At 39.7% G+C, this 24,554-nt stretch overlaps 1 long non-coding RNA gene across 2 annotated transcripts in view; it reads right to left on the bottom strand.

The window, feature by feature from the left end:
• Positions 1–9,375: 9,375 nt before the first annotated feature.
• Positions 9,376–24,554, bottom strand: part of LOC140687244 (uncharacterized) — a 49,110-nt gene continuing 33,931 nt past the window's right edge. For both annotated transcript variants that reach the window (XR_012061419.1, XR_012061420.1), the window contains one exon: positions 9,376–10,082. This is a non-coding gene — a long non-coding RNA (uncharacterized lncRNA). The remainder of the gene's footprint in view (positions 10,083–24,554) is intronic.

Here is a 24,554-nt window from a genome sequence, read left to right as displayed (position 1 = left end):
CTTCAACACAGCAATTCAGATGGAAAAACTAATGATCAATTAAAGAGCCTCTCACCTGTTGTGCTGCCCTTAGCCGTCAGGATGGCTGAGTATGTCCTGGGGAGCATGAAGTCAAAGAAAACACTGGGATCAGATGGCTATAGTGGTGAATTCTACCAAACATTTTAAAAAGAATTAACATCAATCCTTCTCAAACTCTTATAAAAAATTAAAGAGGAGGGAATACTTTCAAACTCATTTTAATTACCCTGATACTGAAGCTAGATAAGGACACTGCAAGAAAATAAAACACTATAGACCAGTATCTCTGATAAATATAGATGCAAAAATTCTCAACAAAATGCTAGCAAACCAAATTTAATAGTAGAGTAAAAGGCTCATAAACCATGGAGATTTATCCCCCTGAGATGCAAGGATGGTTCAATATATGCAAATCTATAATCATGAAATACCATATTAATAGAATGAGAGAAGTCATATGATCATCTCAATATATGAAGAGAAAGAATTTGACAAAATTAAAAAGCCTGTCATGATAAGAGTCAACAAATTTGGTAAGAAGGAACGTACCTCAACATAATAAAGTATATGAAAAACTCACAGCTAACACCATATTCAATGGTGAAAGGTTTAAAGATTTTCTGATAGGATCAGAAAAGAGACAACCATGCCCACTGTCACCATTCATGTGTAACATAGTATCGGAAGTCTTAGCCAGAGCAATTAGGTAAGAAAAAGAAATAAAAGGCATCCAAATCAGAAAGGAAGAAGTAAAATTATCTCTGTTTGCAGATAACATGATCTTATATATAGAAAATCCTGAAGACTCCACCAAAAAAACAGGTTAGATTTAATAAACTAACTAAAGTTGCAAGATACAAAAATCAACATGCAAAAATCAATTGTGTTTTTATACACTAACAATAAATATCTGAAAAATAAATAATGAATAGAATCCCATTGACAATACCATAAAAATAATAAAAATACTTAAGGAAAAGATTAACTAAGAAGATGAAAGATCTGTACACTGAAAATTATAAGACACTGATGAAAGAAATTGATGAAGATATAAATAAATTAAGATATCTCATGTTCATGGATTGGAAGAATCAATGGTGTTCAAATGTCCATACTACCCAAAGCAATCTACAGATTCAATGCAATCCCTATCAGAATTCCAATGGCATTTTTTACATAAATAGAAAAATAAAATAAAATTCATATGGAACCAAAAAAGACACAAAATCACCAAAGAAATCCTGAGAAAGAAGAACAAAGTTAGAGGCATAATAATTTCTGATTTCAAACTTACTATAAAACTATAATAATGAAAGCAATATGGTACTGGCATAAAATAGAGACCAATGGAACATAATCGAGAGACCAGACATAAACCCACACACACAGTCAACTCACATTTGACAAGGAAGCCAAGAATACATGAATGGGGAAAGCACAGTCTCTTCTAAACATGGTGTTAAGAAAACTGGATGTTCACATGCAAAAGAACAAAACCGTACCCCATTTTACACCACTCACAACAATGAACCAAAAATGGATTAAAGACTTTTTAAGATGCAGAACTATAAAACAAAAAGAACAACACATAGGGGAAAAGCTCCTTGGCATTGGACTTAGCAATGAATTTTTTTGGGATATGACACCAAAAGCACAGGCAACAAAAGCTAAAATTCATCAAGTGAGACTATATCAAACTAAAAAAGGTTCTACACAGAAAAACAAACAAACAAACAAAAACAAAACAAAAAAAAACGAAACAAAAAAACCCAAGACAACAAAAAACAAAAACAAAACAAAAAAATAACTGATACAATGACAGTAATCTACAGAATGGGAGAGAATATTTGCTGGACATCTTCTGTCTGACAAGGGGTTAAGCTCCAAAATATGTAAGGAACTCATACAACTCAAAAGCAACAAAACAAACTAACAATCCAATTTAAAAATAGTCAGAGGACCCGAATACACATTTTCCAAAGAGACAGAAATGACCAACAGGTACATGAAAAAATACTCAACATCACTAATCATCAAGGAAATGCAAATTATAGCTACAAAAAGATATCACATCACATCTGTTAGAAAGGCTCTCATCAAAAAGACAAGATAATAAATGTTGGAGGAGCTGCTGAGAAAAGGGAACCCATGTGCATGGTTGGTGGGGATGTAAAATGATACAAGTGCTGTGGAAAACAGTATGGAGCTTCCTCAAAAAATTAAAAATAGAACTATCATATGATCCTGAAAGTTTGCTCTGGGTTTATATCCAAAGGAAATGAAATCCCTTCCTTAAAGAGATACCTGCATCTCCATGTGCACTGCAGCATTATTCATAATAGCCAAGTTAGCAACATAAGTGTCCATCGACAGTGAATGGATAAAGAAAATGTGGTACACAGAGAAAATGAAATATTATTCAGCCACAAAAGAGAAGGAATTCTATTCTTTGCAACAACCTGGATGGACCCTGAGAGCATGATGCTAAGTGAATTAAGTAGGACAGAAAAAAACAAACATGGTATGTTCTCACTTACATGTGGAACCTAAAAAAGCCAAACTCATAGAAATGGAAAGTAGAATGGTGGTTGCCAGGGGCTGGAGGGTAGTAGAAATGGTGAGAGGTTAGTCAAAGGGTACAAACTTCTAGCTACAGATGAATAAGTTCTTGGGGTCTAATGAACAACATGGTGACTATAATTAACAATACTGTATTATATACTTGAAATTGTTAGGACTGGATTTAAATGTTACCATCACACCGAAAAATGGTAATTACATAAAGGATGGAAGTGCTAACTAACCTTACTGTGGTAATCATTTTTCAATATATATATATATATGTATCAAAACATAACACCATATATCTTAAACTTACGTATGTTATATGTCAATAATATCTCAGTAAAGAGATGGCTCCCTCTTCCACACACCCCTCCCCAAGAACTAGCGGTCTGGGATGTCTCTTTTTGTGACAAAGCTGCCGTTTCAACAATCAATATGAAAATATCTCATTCTTCATTTCCTATAACTGACACCATTTATTCTATAATTTCAATTTTTAATGATGGCAAAAATCCAAACAGAGACTTGTTGTTTCATGGTAATCTATTTCCTTGTTTAAAGATTCTTTAGTCTTTGATCAATGAATTTAAAGTCTACACTCCTTATAATAATTGTTTCACTGCCCTCTTCTTCTCTAAGAGAGCTCAGGATAGGGGAAGATTCTGGGTGTAGTTCAGTCTCAATGCTGTGGGTTGTTCTATGATCCATATTTTCTCCTATGCGTCATCAGTAGCTTTTGAGTTGCTGTTTTCCCACCTGGTACAGGCTGGCTTTTGGGAATGGCTTCAAGGTGCCAGCTACTGCTGACCATAAATCCTACCATTTGCCCTCCAGTCTGGACTGTGCCTTCACCATCCTCTGCCTTTCCATGCCACATCCTTCTTCAGGTTTGGGGGATGATAACTCAGCCAAGTCGGCATGGAGGAACCTCGAGATCTCACTGTAACTGTGACATGGAATTCATAAGGCCTAGGATATCCTTTCTATGGAGTTTCTCAGGACTGCAGGTTTTCCAGAAATCCCTGTGCTTTCTCTTTTCCCGAAACATTTTCTTTTTCAATTTCGTACTCATTGTAAATTCATTCAGACAATACTAAAGTGTGGCAATTGAAACTCAACTTTTTTCATCATGCAAATCACTTTTCAGAGATCATCACTATACTTTCAGATACCTGTTGGTGGCTCATTACTCATTCAAGGGATGGTACTTATTGCCTGAAAAGGACAGCAAAGACAGACTTCAGTTTTTAAAAAAAAAATCAAGAGAGTTTCTGACTAGAATTTTTTTTTTAATGGATTGTGGAGATTAGAGCATTGGAAATGGAGACATTTGACTGCAAGAGCCTTGGTGATGACAGGAAGACAGGTCTTTTGAGTTGAAAGCTGGTTTTGAATATTAAGAGCTAAGGAGGCTGCAGAACTCAGAACATCACATTTATATCATAAGCTATGCCATAGGGAGGAATGCACAAGAATGTCATTTCCTGGGCTAGATTTAATGGAAATTGTTGTGGGAGGAATGAGAATTAAGAAAAGGAAGTAAGAAAGTTGGAATTTGTGAGAGCCCTGAGATTTTCCCTGCCCACGGGGAAATTCTGCGGGGTCGGGGGAGCACTCAGATGATTTCTTAGATCCTATGGGGTGCTGCTGGTGTGCCACTCAGACACCCTTCACCAGCAGGTATCCCCATCCAACAGCTGCAGGGTTGTTTGCTAAACTCACAGCTGCTCCCTTCTCGGAGAAGTGCCTTCATCTGATGGGAGCTGCCTCTCCTAGTCTATTATACTCTTCTACTCCTGCCTCCAAGATGCAGCCTACAGCCAATGACTGACTGATGCAGCGGACCACCCAGCCCTCTTGCCTCAAGATGAAGGAAGTCTGTGGCACTGTTTACTTTCCACAGCAACTCATGGCATCACAACAAGGCTGGACTTGGAGCTGAAACTACACCATTTTTGTTAACTTACTTTTCTCTGGTCTACTTCCTTCAGTCCCTTACAGCCCTCATCCTCCATCTTCTGAAGTCCCAGGAATGCGAGAGGCATTCCTCATTCCATGACTAACAGCCAAGTTACCTGAATCACTGAGTTAGCAGCTGCCCATCAAATGCATTCCTACCCCTCTCCCCAGCTCTCTGTCACTTTAAGAATACTTGCTTAAAATCAGAGAGTTGCTCTAATTTATGAAAAATCTATTTCTTTGACTCTGGTTGCAAATGCACAAGAGATAATCTCATGTATTTACATCAAATGTTCCATCTTCTTTCTTTTTGAAATCTCTTGCTCATCTTCAGGTAAAAAAATGTGATTGCTTTTTTTCATTGGTGTGGAAAAGAGGAGAGAGACACTTTCAACACTGTCAGCTTTCAAAGCTCTTAGTTACGTCTGTCAGTCATGGAAATAAACATCTTTAAACTGTTTTCCTACATGTTTACTTCCACACAACAACAGCAGATTCTCAGGAAATTCAGGCAAATCTTAGTTTTTGACATGGGTTGTTTGTTAGTTTTTCTATATTTTTAATTATAAAATAACTCAGGGAGACAGAACTTAGAATAAGCCAATGGACATTTGTGTGGCCACCAACCAACTTAAGTTATTTATGTATTAAATATTCATCCTTTATCCCATGTCCTTTATGCATCCCTTCCCTCCAAAGCAACTACAGGCTGGTGATGTTTATCATTCCTACTAATTTTTAAATAATTTTCTATGTTTTTTCTTCTATCAATTATTCAATAAAAACAGAATTCTATTTTATGCTTTTAAAGTGCATCTATATATATGCTATTTTCCTTCAACATTTTGACTTTGTGATTTTTTGTTCACATCACTAGATGTAGCACTTGGTCACTCATTTCCATTTCTGCGTAGGGCTTTACGGTAAGATTCATTCACTTGACGGACACACTGATGTTCATTCTTACATCTATCGCCTTGTACTCATTGTCAGTTTTACACTATTGCCAAAATTTTCCAAAGTGATGGTACCCATTTATCCTATCACAATTAGCATAAGAGACTGTCATTACTCTATCTTCTTAGCAAAATCTGTCATACTTTTTTTATTGAACTGATTGGTATGAAATTGCTTTTCATATATGTTTTAGTTTTAATTTCCCAGAGTACATATTAGATTGGGCACCTTTTTATATACTTATCAAACAGTAGTTTTTCCTTGTCTATGAATTTCCAGTTCCTATCCTTTCTTAATGCTTAATTTGTTTAATCTGTTTCTGACTGAGTTGTCAACATTTTTACATCTTTTGTAATAAGTCTTTGACAATTAATATTCATTCAAAAATTTTCTTAGTCTGTGGCTTATTTTTTACTTTGTGTAGAGTGCCTCATGAAGCACAGAAGTTTTTATTTATTATTATCAACAAACCACCCCAAAATTCAGTGGCATGAAACTACAGTCAATTGTTTGCTAAGATTTCATGGTTTGGCTGTTTGGGCTTGGCTCGTCTCTGCTCTCTGTGGTTTTGGCTGGTCTCATTCACGTGTTTGTGGCCATTTGGGAGGTCTGGTGGGAATAGCTGGTCCCAAATGGTCTCACTCCTGTGTCTAGCTGGGACTTTTGGATGGGGCCCTTAGTTCTCCTCTGCATTGTTTCTCCCAAAGGCAAGCTCAGGCTTCCTCACAGGGAAGCTCAGTTCTGAGACTGGAGGTACAAGCTTCACGTCTCTTCAGGACTCAGCTTGAAAGTCATCCCCATCAGTCCCACTGCTTTTTATTGTTCAAAGAGACCCTCAAGACCAGCCCAGAGTCAAGACAGGAAAGCCACAGACTCCTAACGGGCTTTGACACCACACTGCAAAGAGTAGACAGCCAGGATAGGAGGAATTTGCAACCTACCTGTAAGTTATGTTATATTGCATTTATCAATATTTTAATGCAAATTCCATATCGTTTTATGTCTTAAATAAGAAACCCTCCCACTCTGGTTTCATAAAGATATTTACTCATATCTTCTTCCACATTTATTAGGGTTTTGACTTTTACATTTTAAGGCATATAATCCGTCTAAAATTGATTTTTATGTGTGGTGTGACTAATTTCATGCCTTTTCATAGCTATAAAACCAATTTTTTAAATAGTATTCATTGACTATTCCATCACTTCAGTGCTGAGTTTTGATGGTGCTTGTCATATTCAGCAGTAACACTATTTAAGTGGAACTCATGAATTAACAGGAGACAATAGCTTTATTACTTCCTCTACTGCCCATTCAAACACATTCTCTTCCCAACTTGAGAGACAGTAAGAGCTGAAGCAGATGGGTCTCAAAATGCCAACTCTCTTGCTGGATAAAAGCTGGATTAAAGGACATGACCTTGATGTTTATTTAACAGCAATGGGCTCCTTAACTTTGAGCCTCAACACTAGACCTGCCAACCCATCCAGGGCAGCTTGGATCTACAGCATTAACTTTGGAGGAAGTTTGGAGTTTATACTCATGCTGGACTGGACATGATGACTGCTGAACAGAGGCAGTGCAAGGAACCAACATGACTGTGGAAAAGTTAATTGCTGGAATGTAAGCAAGTAAACTATTAGCCTTTCCAAGATTTTGTCCAAGGAATAGGTTAACTGCATTTTGCCCTATATTCCTGGTGCTATGGCAACTAATAATCTTACAGTTCTGGACACTGAAACCATGCAGCAGGCCCCTTACATGCCTATAACCATCAAATTAAGTTTATGAGGTGAATTAGTCTGGGTCCTCTAGGGCGCAGACACCAAAATGGAATTACGTGTACAAGAGAATTATTAGGGGAAACTCCCATGAAGGAAAATTAGGAGTCAGAGGAAGCAGACAGCCCCAGGTAAAGGAGAGAAGAAAGGAAGATTTAGTGGAAGGGTCTCTGTCTGCAATGCAAATTCCAAGGCATTATCTCAAGGACAGTGAGGGAGTCTGTACTGGATTTCTGCTGCTGCTGTAATGAATCACCACAAATTTTGTGACTTAAATAACACAAATGTATTATCTTACAGTTCTGAAGGTCAGAAGTCCTAAAATCGAGGTGTTGGTAAGGCTGCCTTCCTTTTGGAGGATCTAGAAAAGAATTTGTTCCCTTCCCTTTTCTGGGGTCTAGACACTACCTCTGTTCCTTGGCGTGTGGCTCTCCATGTTCAAGGCCAGCAGTGCACTGTCTTCAAAGTCTCCCTCTCCACCATCATCTCTGACCTCTGTTCTGTCATCACGTCTCTTTTATCTGACTTTGACCCTAGTGCCTCCCTCTCATAAGAACACTTACTGATGACATCGGGACCACGAGGATGATCCAGGATAATGTTTTTATCTCAACATCCTTAACTTAACCACATCTGCAGAAATTCCTTCTGCCAAATATGGTAACATATTCACAGGGGCTGAAGATGAGGATGCGGACATCTTGACGGGGCAGTTACTCTGTCCGCCACAGAGCCTCCAAGCTAAGTCACCCACCAGACAATCCCCGCATCTTCCTCAAATGGGCTTCCCTTAACATCCCTGCTGTTGTTGCTCACTGACTGGGAGCAGCCCGAGGGAGGTCTCCCTGAACACTCAGAAATCTAAGAGGCTTATTTTCATTCCTGCCACATGATCAAGTACAGGAAATGAAGACAGAGAGGTTGTGTAACTCAGATAAGGATACAAAGCCAGTGAGAAAAAAAATTTTTCTATCTCTCTCTCAATATCTGACTTTTTTTTCCCCTGAATGCTCCACTTTGGGGCCTGAACATATTGCTTGCTTTGGGATCCTGCAAAACTTGGTGAAAAATTCTCCTGTTCTACCTAATAGTTACTCCAAATGGCAAATTACAAAAAAAAAAATCTAAAATCATAGGGAAATAGGATAAAGGGTCCACCCCATGGACCCAATTCTGGCCCCTCCTACCAATGGCAATCCCTAAAGACACCGAAAACTAACAACTAAAATCTTGGTTTCCATGTAACTCTGGCTTGTCCTCATTGGCTCCCTGGATACACCACAGACAAAGAAATTTGAGATGATCTTTCTCCAGACACTAGACAACTTAGGTCTTAGAAGATAGTTTCAGGGATCTCTTTGAGGTCAACATGTACGGGAATGCAAAAATATATTGATTCTAAAAGAAATTGGCTTTGAGATAGGCTGCATATACAAATAAATCTACTTAATGCCGTATCACAATAAATACACTCACTCTGCCAAACTCAAAAGGTTATATACTAATGTGACAGTAATACTAGCTATTATTTACCATAATTCTAAGGAAGAAATCACTAGAATTCTAAATGATAGCACTATAAGAAACCATTTCCCTTTCAAGAATCCAGGGAGTTTCTGAAATAAAGCATCAGACAGACAAATTCAAATCAACACACCTTCCCTCCCTCATCATTAGAAAAAGATCAAAAGGATAGTTTGTCAAGAAAAAAAAACTCTACAGAGAAATAAAATGCTGAATGTTCTGAACATATGGTACCCAGGAGCTGATCATGCTGAAAAACAGCCTCCCTGTAAAGAAAGCTGGCAGGAGACATCATGAGGTTATTAGAGCTACTTTATATTACTTCCTTCTTCTATATTAAACTGTAATTGGTAATACAGGAATCAAGGGGTTTACTTTATATCCACTCTACAGTAAAATGTAAAGATGCCAGCTTTGTGTCCAACTCATTAACCCCACTGCCATATCAGTTAAAAATGGTGTTTTGCAGTGCTTTTATTCATTTCAGAAAGACAGAAATCACTAAATCTGAATGAGCCCGTTTTGGTATTTGGGGGGAAGTTCCAACACAATGAATGAGGGCACATGCTTATAACTAGATGCTCAGAGGTTTATTTACCACATAATGTGAACACCTCAGCAATAAAAAGATACGCATTTTCAGATAATACAAATTAGGAGAAAAGCAGTCAACCTCATTTCTGGGCAAATCTACAGTCGGCTTCTTATGAGGAAACAACAGAACACGGACTTTGGCTTCCTCTTTATTCTCTATTCTTCATAGGGACGCAAGATCCTTCTTTACCCCGAAGACCTTTCTCCACTTTGATGTTCTTTGTGTCTGACCTCGACCTTTCCCGACAGAAGGACTGCCTGGGGCCTGAAAGGATTCTGTTTCCCTGTCGAGGCCGCAGCATCTGCTTCTTTCTTAAACCATTAGTGAGACCAGGGTGGGGCGATGGAGAGGGGACACAGGGGTCGGGTTCACCTGTACCCTCCTCGGCTCAGGCCTGTTCTCCCATTGTGCACGCAAATTGCCCCTTTCGAACCTGGGAGCTGAAAGAAAATACTTTAAAGGAGTTTGCTGAGTTTTACAAAAGCCGTTGCTTTCCTCCATGTGCTGTTTCTTCTCAGGGATGAACAACATTAACGAATGTGCCTGTATCACTTTTCATGCAGTGAGGTTTTCTTTTTTTCCAGTCATTACTGTTTGATCTCCGGTGTCATGTAGGAGGTCTATCAGAAAGAAATTTCTGCCCACAAATGTTGCTGAACTCAAAGCGGGAATCAAGAGGCCTATATTCAAAACACACAATGAGAGATAAAAATTGATGCACAGAATGAAAGGGTATGTGATTTTTATATTTTAGTCATCAATATCTGTAATCCTATTTTCTGTTTTTTCTAAATATGTGTATTTACAGTGCCACAAATTCACAGTGACCCATTCGATAACTGAGAAACATCTTGGGGCATTATTATGTCATGTATATTTAAATTTATTTTATGTATTTATTATAATTAAATTAAACATATCAATATTTATCATAGTTACAATAGTAATAATCACAGCAGACATTTCTTGAGCACTTAGCATAGAAGGAACATGGTACTACGCGTATCACATGAATTCCCTTTTTCAATCCTTTCAATACTCCTATGACATAAGCACTGCTTATTTCATAGGTTAATTAACTGACAAAAGAGATGAACTCGCCCAAAGTCCCCTGGTTAGTAAACAGTGGAGTAGAAGTTGACACCAGACCTTTCGGGGCCCCAAATCCGTGTCGTAAATCATTATTTTATACAACCCAGGTGAATGTTATTGGATTTCCTCACAGCAATTCAAAGAAAGTTCATACAAGGAGAGAGAGACAGGAGAACACATTCATGGTCTGTTCAGATATGCGACAACTTCCCTTTATCCTTCGGTCAAAAATCAATGATGTTTGTTGTGCCAGGGATGGTCAGTTTCAGGCTATGTGATGCAGCAAGCACAGTGGAAATTTATAAGCACCTGACACACGACTGACAACAGCAAGGAGACCTCTTCAGCCTCTTTCAGCGCTGAGCTCCTCAAACATTCGCACCCCTAAGAACTACCTCCAGGGCCTCACCCTCCGAGACTCTGATTCTGGAGGTCTGGGGCGGGGCCTGAGAATTTGAATGTCTCTTGTGGAACAGGTGATGCTGAAGCTGCTAGTCTGCAACCTGACCTTGAGTGGCACTGGTCTAGTTGACAGCAATCGTAACCTCCCATCTGCAAGTTCGGTTCTGGCAAAGACAGAAGGTCAAAATCTTGAGTGCACATCCCTGGAGAGTGTGCTTGAAGTGAAGTTGCAGGAAGCCACCACCGCAAATCCTTACCCATCCTGTGTAGACGGAGGCCACCCTTGGAGAATCAGCACTGGGCTCTGACTCAGTGAGTGAGAAATTTTGATATCTAGATGGAGCTTTCTTCCTTCTTTACCAACGAGGGTCTGGAAAAATAGCTGAAGTTTTTTTTTTTCATTTACTATCCCATGAACTGATAATAATTTAGTCCTCTGAGTGCCCCTTGCATCAAGTTATATATTCTTCATGACTCAACAAATATTGACTTTTACTTCACGTCCGCATGTACCAGACAGTGTTCAAGGTGTTGATAGCAGAGCAAAGAACAGAACAGAAACTATCTGTGGCTGCAACTTACAATTCTCTTTCTCGACTCCCATTCCAGAACTCTGGTGAGCTGACGAGCTGCAAACCTCCAGCCTCATGCCTGCAACTCCCTTCCCTGTGGTAGATCCCATTTTCAGCATCCTTACAGACATCCCATTAGAGGCAAGGATTATCCTGTCTAACGGTCACATTGTCCCCTCCCATTCTCTTATAAATATGGAACCAGCACTCGTTAAGCTTCTTTTCAAAGATGATCACCATTCATCAGCTCACTTACAAATGTATCCTGTGTCACTTTTCATGCATTGATTTTCTTATTAGTCATTTCTGTTTAATCTCTTGTGTCATGCTGGAGGTATATCAGAAAGAAATTTCTATCCACAAATGTGGCTGAACCCTTTCCAATTCCTTTAATTATTTTGTTCAATGTTATTTATCAAAAGCCAACACTAAAAACGTCTTTGTCCTTGTTAACTCCCTCTTCTCTGCATACTCCAACACAAGGCTACATGGTCACCAATCCAAAATGTCCCACTGGACATGGACGAAGACAAAGATGCCCTGTGCGTCTCCTTGAAAATCTTCTTCCCTGGAGGTGAAGGCTCTTCCCTAAATCTTTTTCCAACGGATCTGGCGACATGAAGAGTTCCCTACTACCAGCTTATGTCCGGCCTGACTTCTGGGTTGGATGACTGTCCAGAACACTTCCTGGGTCAGATCACACCAGAGCAATGGTTTCCTGATTCTCCCCAGAGCTGCAAAGGCCTCTGGACATAATGCTGTCCACTGCTCAGCTCCTTGGTCTTGAACTGGACCCTGCCTCACACAGAGGAGCTGACCACTGTCCTACCCCAGCCTGTTTCTTCTTCCTGCCACGCCCAGTAACCAGATGCCAAGACTGTGTCCTTTACCACTATATGTCACTAATACTTGGTTCATCGAAAGTGCTTTTTAAACATGTATTCGGTGAGAAAATAAATAAAAACTGGATAAATTAATGCTCTTCCCACTGAAACATCTTTCTCACCTTTTCTGTCTATTAATTTTTGTATTCTTGTAAGGACCAGCTTAAAGTGACAATCAGAACATATTTTTCGTACCTCTCCAGAAGCATATTACCTTTCCACTTTTTTTTAGTTAATTGTCTATCTATCTGACCTTCGGAACAATCTCCAATTAACATTCAAATCCTACTCCCTCCTACAGTGTCATAAATCTTTCTTGAAATAAATTGGATTTGAATGCTGAATCACAGTCTCAAATAAAGCTTGTTCTGTTCTGAATGGAGCCACTGCATATAAATTTCCCTTGATCCTAAATAAGGATGAATAAACAGGAAAAGCTCACTAATCTAAATAGTCAAGGTGCTACAAGAAGCTTGGAGGTCTACTGAAAAGAGTGGAAAGACATCAGTCTGCTACATACAGTATAATGCTGTGTAACAAACTATCCCAATCTCAGTGACTAACAACACACATTGATTTCTTTTCCATGTGTCTTCAGGTGAGCTGGGATTTGGCTGAACTAGGCTGTGCTCAATCAGGCTGGGATCCAGGCAGCAGTGTGGGTCCAGATTTGATCTCCATGTCTCTAATTCTTCTTAGACCAGTGGCTACTAGATGCAGGTTCTTCACATGATAAAGGGTAGAAGCACGAGAAATCGAGCACAGCCTCAGGGGACATTTAAACCTCTTCAATGCAGCAGATCCACCAGCACACCATTGGCCAAAGTCCTTCTTAAGACCAAGCTACGTGGGGAAAGTAAACTCCACCTACTCTCACAACAGGAGCTATAATAAATGCAGAGTGTGTGATTCCAGAAAGGGATCAATAACACGGGACAGTAATGTAACACCTGTGGTTGGTAAAGTATGGAACAGCAAACAGAAGTATTTGGAGTTCACTAGAACTAAGACAAGTATTTCAGTTCCAAGATGCTGCTTCATCACTGAATATATATAAGTTCATCATTTTATATTTGTACATTCTAGGCTATAGGTCACTTGAAGAGAAATGTGACATTATAATAAAATCCCTCAGCAGTATGCATTTTAGGTGGCATACAGAAAATACATTCCTTCCCCTTTTTCTTCTGTTCAGCTCAATTATAATCATCAGAAAAGCTGTTTAATTTGGAAATGGCACCAGTGACTGGCAACAGCTTTGATATCAATTTTTTATTGAAAGAAAATTTCTGTGCATGCATGCATTTTCTGCTTTAAGAATTGCTTTTGAGATCAAAACAGTCTTTATTTAGTTTAAGTAAAATGCATTATTCTCTAATATACCATAGAGTATAGATAATCTTAAAAATGTGTAGGAGGTATGAATTTGCTATCCCTACAATTCAAAATCAAAGAAATGTCACATTTCTTAATGTTCTCGCAATCACATTAAATCCAACTTCAAGTCTGAAGGGAAATGAAATCGTGTTAATTATTAGAAGCCATCCCACCACTCTCCCTTCACCTGCCACATTCCCTCCACCCTCACTCGGCAATTCCTTCAAGGGTAACAGAGTTCTCGGGCAGAACAGAACACTTAGGGAGACTGACTGTCAGCGTGTACTAGTCATCTTTAAATTCATCTTCCAGCTAATTCGGTCCCTGAAGCCTAGGAGCTCTGGAGATTTCCAGGCACCCTGGCCAAGAATCTTCATGAGCTCTGAAACCTCATCCACTCTGTTCTGCTTCCTAGAGGCACTGCACAGCCATCTCCTCTGTGGCTCTGATGAGTTTTAGAGCATCTGGAGACAGGGGAGAGGAATCTTGGGTGACTGCTTCTTGCTGAACACACAGATGCAAGTTTCCTTCCCATTCTTAGGGAAAACATCTTTTACCTCGACTAACTCTTCTCTTTGACAAGCACTCATCTCTCTCTTTCTCCCAGTTAAAGTTCCTGCCTACCTTCTTGCAAGTGACTCGTCCAATCTTACTGAGGTTTCGGTTTTGAAACATAAGACAGGAAAAAAAATTCCTTCTTCAAGGGATTTACCTGCCTTTTGTTTTAAAACAACACTTTAAACTGAGGCAAGGGAACAAAGGGAAACGACGTCTGCTTGCCGGGCATGGAAGCAGGTGGAACGGGGTGGAGAGGGCTGGAAAGACAGAGTACGAGACACGGACAGCCCTCATTCTGTCTGCTTATGACACAGCAGTGGATCCAAAACACAGGTTAGTATACCCCAAAATATCCTGACACAAAGCTCTTTATTTTAATATTATTCTGTGTCAGTTTCAGGATGGAACTACTTCAGGTACTTCCATTTCGTCCATGTCATATTTTATTCAGTAGTGTTGTTCCTTAGAAGACTTTATTAACTTGAAGATATTCTTAGTTCATTTGTTATAATGCATATTTCTATTGCGGTTTCCCTGTATTTTTCCTCTTGGCAGCTGCAATCTAAAGGGTAGAGTTTAGAAATTAATTTTAGCAGCTTCTGGGAAACCCTGCACACAGCAAAAACTAGAATGTCAGTATCTCACAAGAGGACACCTCACGCTTTTTAATTTCTTTTAGAGTAAACTATTGGGCACGAACAAGTGAATGCACATAAGAATCTTCTTGCAGTAACTGGATTTATAGCAGAGGAAATTTTTATTCTAATTCATTCTCAGAACTACATGCCATTTTTGAAATCCTTATTCCTTTAATTACTTTAATCCAATATAGACAATGCTGGAAAGTTTTCTCCATCAGTCAAAATAAGAGTTGAGCTTTTCTTCTGTGCTCTCCTATGTCAGTCACTAACTACATTTTATCTAGGACCTGTAATGTGCCCTTGTAGGATATGCATTTATGGTCTCCACTGCATACAATTGTAATTTTATTTATCATCAGTGACCTCAAGCAGTAAGATGTAGTTAGTCCTCGTTTACATCCACCCCTGATCTAACAAAGACAGCTGAATAGCATTTGTAACATGCACTCATTCCACAAGTATTTACTTAACACTGACTATGTGCCAGGCAGAAAATTTAAAACTAAAATACATAGTGTGGGACAAAGAGGACTGTGCAGGCTTGTTCTTAGTAATTCAAACAGAGGAGATACAGTTGTATTTTAGCTACAGAAAGAACCAACTCACCATTGTGTTTGTCTCAACTTATGTAACAAAAAACCCTCTCCTTATTCTGTCTGAATCAATCCGTCAGTCATTCAGTTATTTCCATGTTTTCTTGATTCAATTAACTTTTCCTGAATGCATGTGTTAAATTCTGGGAATACAGCCAAGAACAAGACAGGCATGGTCTCTTGCCTTCAAGATGCTTATAGTCTTTGAATCATATGTGAACATAAACTATTAGAACACAAATGCCAGAAAGTATACATAAAATAAGGTCTCTCATTTCAAAATGTCCACCCTGGACTTTTATATTAGGAAAGTTTACCTCTTGTGGGATTTTTTTTTCAGAGCCCAATTATGCTTAACCCAAAACAATACTTCCCAGTTGAATTCCATAGCATGCTGCCCAGATTTTTGCATCAGTTAGGTAACTAGTTTCAGTAATTCAAACCACCCCCCCCAAAAAAAGCTTCTCATTTCCTCAAAGCTCAAATTTAATTTCTGATTGGATGGCAGGCTTGTATGCTCACTCAGGGCCTGGCTTCCTTCTGTCTTGTTCTCTCTCCTTCCCCAAGGACATTAGGTGGGGAAGGGAGAACAGACAATGGTGGGAGGTTTTCATAGCCCAGGCCTGAAAGAATTGATCGCTGCTGATGACATTCGTCCTACCAGACGTGGTCAGAAGACACAACCACTGCAAGAGAGGCCGGGACATGTAGTCTAAGGTTGAGCCCAGAGCAAAGAGGAAATTGGTTTTGGTGAACACATAGCACTTCTCTACCATAACCTGTTTCTGGATGCATTTTAGCTACTTCTAGAAAAAAAAAAAAACCTATTTTCACCAAATAAATGTGTGTCCCATACAACGCTATTAAACTAAGCCACAGTCTCTGGCTCCTTCTTCATTAATTCAATACTTAAAAAAAAAACAACCTCTTTATTGTGAGATAATTTAGATTAACAGAACAGTTGCAAAGACAGCACAGAGTGTTTTTGTACGCCCTGTTCCCAGCTCCTCTGAAGTGGAGATGTTACTTAAACATGGCACACTTACAAAAATTGAGAAATTAACATGGGCACAATGTTACAAAGAGGTTACCATATTTTCCACTTCACCAAATTTTCCACCAGTCTCTTTTTTTTCTGTTCCAGACAATTCCAAATGCAGTACTTTTGACTCACACATACACACACAGGCCCCACTCCTTCAATTCCCTAATCCCTGAAGGGAAGGGTGGTTTTGTATCCTCATACGTGATCTTTGTTCAAATATCACCAGTTTTCCCAAAGTGAAATCCCAGATAAACCATAAACATTATCAGGAGTTTGGCAAACATCTCTGGAAAGTTACTAGCTCTTGGTTAACCGTGGTAACAATGATGGTGTAATGGAGTTTTATTGAATCTTCACTATGTCTTTTCATGCAATAGTTCTCTTAAGCCTCACAGAAGCTGTATGAGCAAGATGCTATTTTTTTCCTGGTAAGGAAACCGAGGCTCCAATAGGTTATGTAATTTGCTAGTCCCACAGCAAGTGAAGAAAGAAACCTGTACTCAACTTCATTTATTCTAAAATCACCAAACTTCATTGCCTGTGGTGTAACAGAGCCCAGTAACTTGTGTGCTTTTCTTTCTGCTCCAAATAGGAATGACTGTGGAAGACTGTTTGTTACGGTTACAAGAAAGGAAAGATACAACTTCCTGACTCAGGGTCCCGACACGGGCTGGCCCCTCCTCCCTTCCCACCAGATAAAGATTACCTCTTAGAGAGGCGTTGCACGACCACCACAAAGGAAATCACCTCCTGCTGATCTTTCCTCATATTACTTATCACAGCCATAAAAGTAGGTGTATTTACTTTTCATAATTTGTCTCCCAAACAGAGGGCAAATCCTATGTGTGGTGAGTCGACTATTTTTCTGGCATTGAGAAATGGAACCGGCACATAGTAAGTATTCAGTTCATTGAGGACATAATTAACAAATGAACAATTTATTTTACAGGAGGAGGAGAAAGACAATAAAACAGAGATAAAACACGATCTCACATTTAGCAAAGACCTACATCATCTCAGTCCTCACAACAATACACTTCTGAGCTAAACTTCATTATTCCCATTTGACTTAGATAATGTTTTAGAGTGAACTGTCTCCCCCCCCAAAGTTTATAGCCCCCAGTGTGACTATATTTGGAGACAGGGCCTTTGAGGAGGTAATTAAAGTTAAATGAGGTCACAGGAGTAGAGTCCTAATCTGATTGGACTGGATGGAGCCTTGTAAGAGGAAGAGATGCAAGAGCTTGCTCTCTCTCCTCCTCCACCCATGCAGAGAGGAAAGGACATGCAACGACGCAGCAACAGGAAGGCCACTGAGAGCCAAGAACAGAGCCCTCACCAGAAACCCAATTTGCCAGCACCTTGTTCACAGATTTCAAGCCTTCATAACTGCAAAAAATTAAATTTCTGTCATTTAAGCCATCCAGGCCATAATACTCCAAGCTGAATAAGACAGATGAGAAAAACAATCTCAAGGAGTTTTCATAACTTGATCAAGATTCAAAAGCCATTAAATTCCAAGGATAAGATTTGAAAGTCAATTATGTAAAATTCTGAAGCCCAAGATACTTGCATTAAATTCAGTCCTCACCTACTATTAGTGAATAAAGGTATTATATTTAAATAAAATAGATGGGAAAAAAGCTTCTTTTCATAACTAAGTTAATCAACAGAGGTCTGGAGCAGAAAACAAAAGGATGCAAGGGAGGCAGAAAATGATGGGGAGAAGGAGAAGGTCGTGGCCAAAGGCGTTTCTGGAGTGCAGTTGACAACCATGCATCCATCAGAATCCATTATAGAGAGCATCCAGGTAGAGGCATTAGAGGAAAAAAGAAATATACTAATTTTGCACCTTTATTCCTCAGAGTTCAGCATTTACCTGGGATGACAAACTCTCCTCCCTCTGTTGTCATAAGCCAAGTAGAAATCAAACTGGTTGGAAGAGCATGAGTTGTGCTTCTGAACCTTGGTACATTCTCGGTTCAGCATTTATAAACTTCGTTATTATTTCTACTTTATGTCTTACTGATCTTTGCAAATCTGAATTCCGCTTGGAGCCTCATTTGGAGACCTAATTCCTTGACACTGCAGTATCTTACCTTCCCTGCCTGGGCCTAAAGGCTAAGCTTTTGCTTCCAGCAATAGCATGCCCAGCATCTGCCAGTGGGATGGCCAGGCTCATTGAACGTGTACCACCTGAGACCCATTTCAGAATAAGTCGATCCCACTAGTGCAGTCATCCTCAAAACGTGGCCCCTGGACCAACAACATCAGCATCACCTGGGACTTGTGAGAAATGCAAATTCTCAGGGTCCCTATCCCAGCCCTACTGACTCAGAAATCCTGAGTGATGGAGCACAGCAATCCGTGCATCAACAAGTCCCCTGGGTGATTCAGATGCATGCTGAAGCCTGAGATAACTGACTTAGCCCTCACATCTCCTCACTCCTTGAGATGCTTGTTGGTACAATGGATTAGGACTGAGAGGATTCAGTGTTTGGTGGCTCAGCACCTTAGCGGGCTGCATGATTTTGGACCCTTGCTCAGCCTCTGGGCTTTTCCATTTACTCATTTGAAAAAATACAGCAAAGAGCTATAACCCAGCTCTCGGGGTTTTTTTTTTTCTGTTTACTGATGAGTAACTAATGGAGGGCTGTGCCATCCCATGTTGATCTTAACGGCCTGACTAATGCTCAGCGATGGCTTCTGCCCTAAGGTTGTCCTCGTGATTGCTGGGCCGCCTTCTCCTGCTTTGGATTCAAATGGCAATATTCCAGCATACTTGTATTCCGTAAGTCCTTGGGGTGTGGGGTGGAACGCTATATGCTCATCCACATGTAATTAAACTTAATATGGATTTAAGCATTAGTTAAATGCTCATACTTCAGGACTTGCTGTTAATTGAAGAAAGCATGACCTTTATTCTAACATGGAAGGGCTTTCTCTTGGAGTGGTTGAGCTCAAGGAACGAGAGAGATTGTTCCCATAAAATGTAAATATTCCTCATAGGAAGGTCAAGGAAGAAAACTAAACCTTTCCAAGCCAGAGTCCTTCAAGCAATTCATCTGGATCAAACCATGTGTTGAAGATGGTGGCCACACAAAACATCAATCCTGCAGAAAGAACTGGTCATGGATATGCTGACTTTTTAGGAACAATGGAGGAGTCTTGACAGTATCACCAAGAAACCACTCTTTGGGAATTGATTTTTGGACCAGAACAGAAGTTAAGGAGGTAGATGAAAGGAGAAGAAATAGTGCATATGAGTGTCTCAGTTTGGATCCTGAGCAAGAATTTAATGCAAGTACTTTACCTGGGATGTGATGCCAGAAAACACTGGTAGGGAAGTGGTGAATTGAGACAGGGAAGGGAAGGAACACAACACAGTGTGTATCACCAAGGATGTTACCACTATCAGCAACTGAAGTATAGGGTCAGAGGTTCTAGCTCAAGTCCAGGCTCTGTGACTTATCAACTTGATCCCTTAAAAAAATCACATGTCTTTGTGCATCACATCATTCTACTAAGAAATGGAGATAAAAATGTCCAGTGCATGGGACAGTTCTGTTAATAATACGTAACAACCATCTATTGAACACAGATCCTGTAGCAGACCCGATGCCTCTCTCTCCCCTACATCCTAGAATATAGGTAACTGTTTTTTGCATTTTACTGAGAGATCATAGAGACAACGGAATTTTAAAATCATAAAAGGATAAGATAATGTTAAGGAGAATTTGCACAGCTTTCCATGACTCATCAGGAAGCCTGTACTTTAGCAATAACCTTGTAATTCATTAAGCTGTGAGGCCTCAGCCAGACCACTTTTCCACTTATTAAAAAAAAAACCAGATTATGCAAGATGTTAACGTTAGAGAAGGCTGAATGAAGGGTGCTCAGGACACCCCTGTACATGTCTTTACAACTTCCTAGAAATCTTTCAAATAATCATTTGAAAGTTAACAGTTAAGAGAAACAGGAGTCCCTAATGGTATGGACTGAATCACCCTTCCAAAGTTTATAACCTTTACGGTGACTGTAATTACTACAACCACTTTGGAAAACTGTTTGGCAAAATTTACTAAGCCAAATACATACGACCTAGGAATCCTACCCATGGGCAGACACACAAAGAAGTAAGAGCTTGTGTGCACTGAAAGATGTGCACTAAACTGCTCAGAACTGGGTAACTTGTGACAGCCAAGAACTGCGAACAACCCAAGTGACCATAAACCTCAGAAATGAATGACAATGTTATTTGTTCATGTATCAGAATATAACACAGTGATGAAGATGAATGAGCTAAGAGAATACATAACAACATGAATGACAGGATATTGAGTGGGCAAGCCAAATGCAAGAAAACAGTGTAATTCCACTTATTAACAAGTTCCCAAATAGGCAAAACTTCACTATGCTGTTAGAAGTCAGGGTAAAGGGAGAGATGTAATAGCCAGAGGGGAGCCTGAGGCAGGCTTCTGGGGTGCTGGTAATCTGTGCCTCTTGTTCTGGGTGTAGGTTACGTGGTGAACTCACTCGTGCACTCACTGGGATAATTATCTGTGCACTTCTCTGTATGTACGTTGTAATTAAGAGGAAAAAAAAAAGTTAACCTAACAAAAATCTCTGAAATTTGAGTTATATTAATTCAAAGGTTTCTTCTGACCCTAAAATCCTGAACCTGAGATAAGGCTCAAGCGTCTCCCATCACCAGTGAGATGAGGCTGATGGCAGGGTTAGAAATGTGACAGAACCAGGTGGATGTGCTGGCTCTGTTCAATTCTGCCACACGGAGATGTCTCTTTGCCTGGCACCCCTCGCTGGTGCACAGCACAGAAATTTACACAAAGGAGTGCAAGTAGCCATATTTTCAGTGCTTTGAGATAATGCAATTTCAGAAACTTCCACAGGGTGGCAAGGATGCTGTTTCTTGACTGCCTTTATACACTTCCTGCCTCTCTCCTTTTTTTCTCCCAACCTCTTTCACCATGTGCAGGTTTCCCTATCACTAGTTATTATAAAAATTGGAGAATACAACCTTGTCTGCTGTAACATTTCTAATGGCTGCTCCATAGTTCAATTAACTCAGGGATCTAATCCGCAGCCTGAGAACACTAAATAAAACAGAAAAAAAAAATCAGTGGATCGAACACTAGAATTTCAGAAACATGAGAAAACTATCACAGGAAGTGGCCAAGGGGAGGAATAACAGAAAAATGTATTTCGGGGTGACTGAATAAAATTGTGTAGTGGTAACTGCGGCAGCCCTCCCCCCAGTTTATAAAATGTCCTAGGCGTTTGATCAGCACAGAATGCATTTAGATCAACACTAGCCAGAGGCTGATCGGTTGTTTGAAGCAAAAATGGCTGCAATTATTTCTCTCCAGGTATCCACCTCCTTTCACAATGTGATTTGGCAAAAACTCCCATCAAAGGGTAAAGCTATTTCTCCACCTGTTGAATTTAAGTTCGTCTTAGGCCTGCTAGACACAGAAATAGAAAGATTATAGGTGATTCTTGTTCTGAACTTAGGACTCAAAGTCCTTGCACGTTGCCAGTTTCCTTCTTGGGTCCCTGCCTATATCAACGTGAACAAGTCTGAGCTTGTAACCTACTGGAAGAGGAGAGGCTACTCCCTCTGTCCCAGCCAGCCAACTGCTAGCATTTAGTGTACCCAGCAGCTGACCAAAGATACATAAGCCAACCTTGCCAAGATCAGCTGAACCTCACCCAGGTCAGCAGAACCACCCACATGACTCATAGACTTGTTGGCAATAATAAATGGTAATTGTCTTAAGCCACTAAGTTTCAAGGTGACTTGTTATGCAACAATGGCTACAGCCACATCAGAAATCTCAATTGCACCTGCTTATTAGAAGTAGTAGTAGTAACCTTCCTTCTGATGCAGCTTCACTATGCGGTGAGAGGCTTAGGTGGGAAATTAAGAGCTCTGGATTCAAGCAATAGTAGAAAAGTGAAAGATTTGGTAAAATCACTTTTCAAGTACTGTCTATCTGTCTATCTATCCATGATTCTAGGTACTGTAGTCTTATAATTTGATGAAGTGACTGGGAGGTTCCACTCCACTGCAAACTCCTTCAAGACAGAAATTATAGTCTATGAGGAATGGATAGTATCTTAAGTTGGGTTTTCCCAGAGGCAGACCCTGGGGCAAAGACTCAAGTGCAGGCAGCTTATTTGGGAAGTGATCCAGGATCCTTTAGGGAATGGGGAGGTGACACAGAGAAGGGAAGGCAGCCACAGGGGTGTAGTGTCAAACTGTTACCACTGTGGACAATTAGATTCTTATCCTGCTGGGGAACTCTGGATAAAGTTTAGAATTTATCCTACCACCAGGGTGGTAAGAGAACCGGGGTATTTAATCCACAAACCTCCATCTATCATTGGTTGAGAGCTGATCATGAGGCGGGTGTATCTCCCAGAACTTGAGGTCACGTGCATGGATGGAGTAGGCTGGGAAACAGAGAAAACACTCCGGATAAGAAGGGGCAGAACAGTGGGAACTGGGGCCAGAAATGGTAAATACAGAGGGGAAAGAGCAAGGACCAACAAGAGCATCTGCCACCAAGGTTGTCTCTCACACCTGGTACATTCTATACATGTAATCAGTCTTTGCATGTATAGTCTGTTCTTGACCTAAACGTTTTTCTTTTCCAGAAATTAACTTTTTTTCTTCCCAAGCTTTAATATATTAAAATGGGTCCCATTTTCATACTCTATATACAATTCAAGGGTTACCTACTTGTAACTGTGGAATCCTCCTTGTGCGATTCTGTGTTCCTTTCCCATCAGTGGCTAGACAGGTAAGTAGGTAGAGGTGGGTAGATAGATACATAGACTACACACATACACACATACACACATACACAGACACACACATAATAGGCAAGGACAAGCTTTATTGTCTTCAATAACTCTCTACATTTTACATAGTACAAATCCTAAATTTATCATGTGGAAGTATAATTTCATTTAAGAGGTCTCATTCCTGCTGCTTTTTTAGTTCCTTATGTATTTATATAATTTCAGCCTGATGCTTGGCACATTTCAGGCAGTGAATGTTGAATGACCGATGAAACCCACCAATGGATACTCACCAAATGCTAATACAAAATCATGACCATAACTTACATATACCCTACCAGTGCTAAATGCCTCTGTAGGAAGGTTACCTGCCCCAGGAAGGCAAAGATCCTTGATGCTTCTGTATCTTAATACCAAGCAAACATCTGCAACAAATTAGAAACTAGTAGATACTTAAGAGAAAGAAAACAACTTTGGAAATGTAGAAACTCTACTGAGAATTTCAAAATAACAGAAAAAAATTTTAACTACTTAGATTTTTTTTCTGTACATTCTGTTCCATTGGACATAGCAGTTAATTTGCCCTTTGGATGGGTTCTACAATTCACAAATTATCTATGCCCAATTAGGAACTGAATTTGAGAGAAAATTGCTAAATATCATGTTGGTATCACTGTTAACAAAAATCACAGTGGGCTTCTAAATACAACAAAGTGAGATGGTTGAACAAGTATATGTGGTCATAGAAAAAAATGCTATAGCTGATTGTTTATTAGAAAGCTACAGCTTAGGCTGAATGGTATGGTGTTTCGAGCCTATTGTATAATGAGTACGTTTTGCAAAGCAGTAATTTCAGAATGTGATTTTCTACGACTGCACTCTTCAGAATTTAGCTTCATACACAAGCCTCTTTCAAAAGGGGTTATACTGGCTGAGCTGGGAAATGTAGAGCTTATTCTCAACTACCAGCTGTTGTTGAGTTGCTTTTGAAGGGATTCAGAGAATTTTGAGAGTATTATCAAAGATACGGGACTGAAAAAAAAAAAACAGAAAAATTGTATAGGACCAGGGACAGGTGTATTCATACCAGTGTCAAAGTTCGTTGTACAGATGTTTTAATTTGTCATTGTAAGATGGATCTGGAAATACTGAACACATCAAAA

This window comes from Vicugna pacos, chromosome 19, assembly GCF_048564905.1.
Source record: "Vicugna pacos chromosome 19, VicPac4, whole genome shotgun sequence".
NCBI classification, from domain to species: Eukaryota; Metazoa; Chordata; class Mammalia; order Artiodactyla; family Camelidae; genus Vicugna; species Vicugna pacos.
Note: the sequence above shows the minus strand (reverse complement) of the source record. Positions and strands in the feature narration are given on the sequence as shown.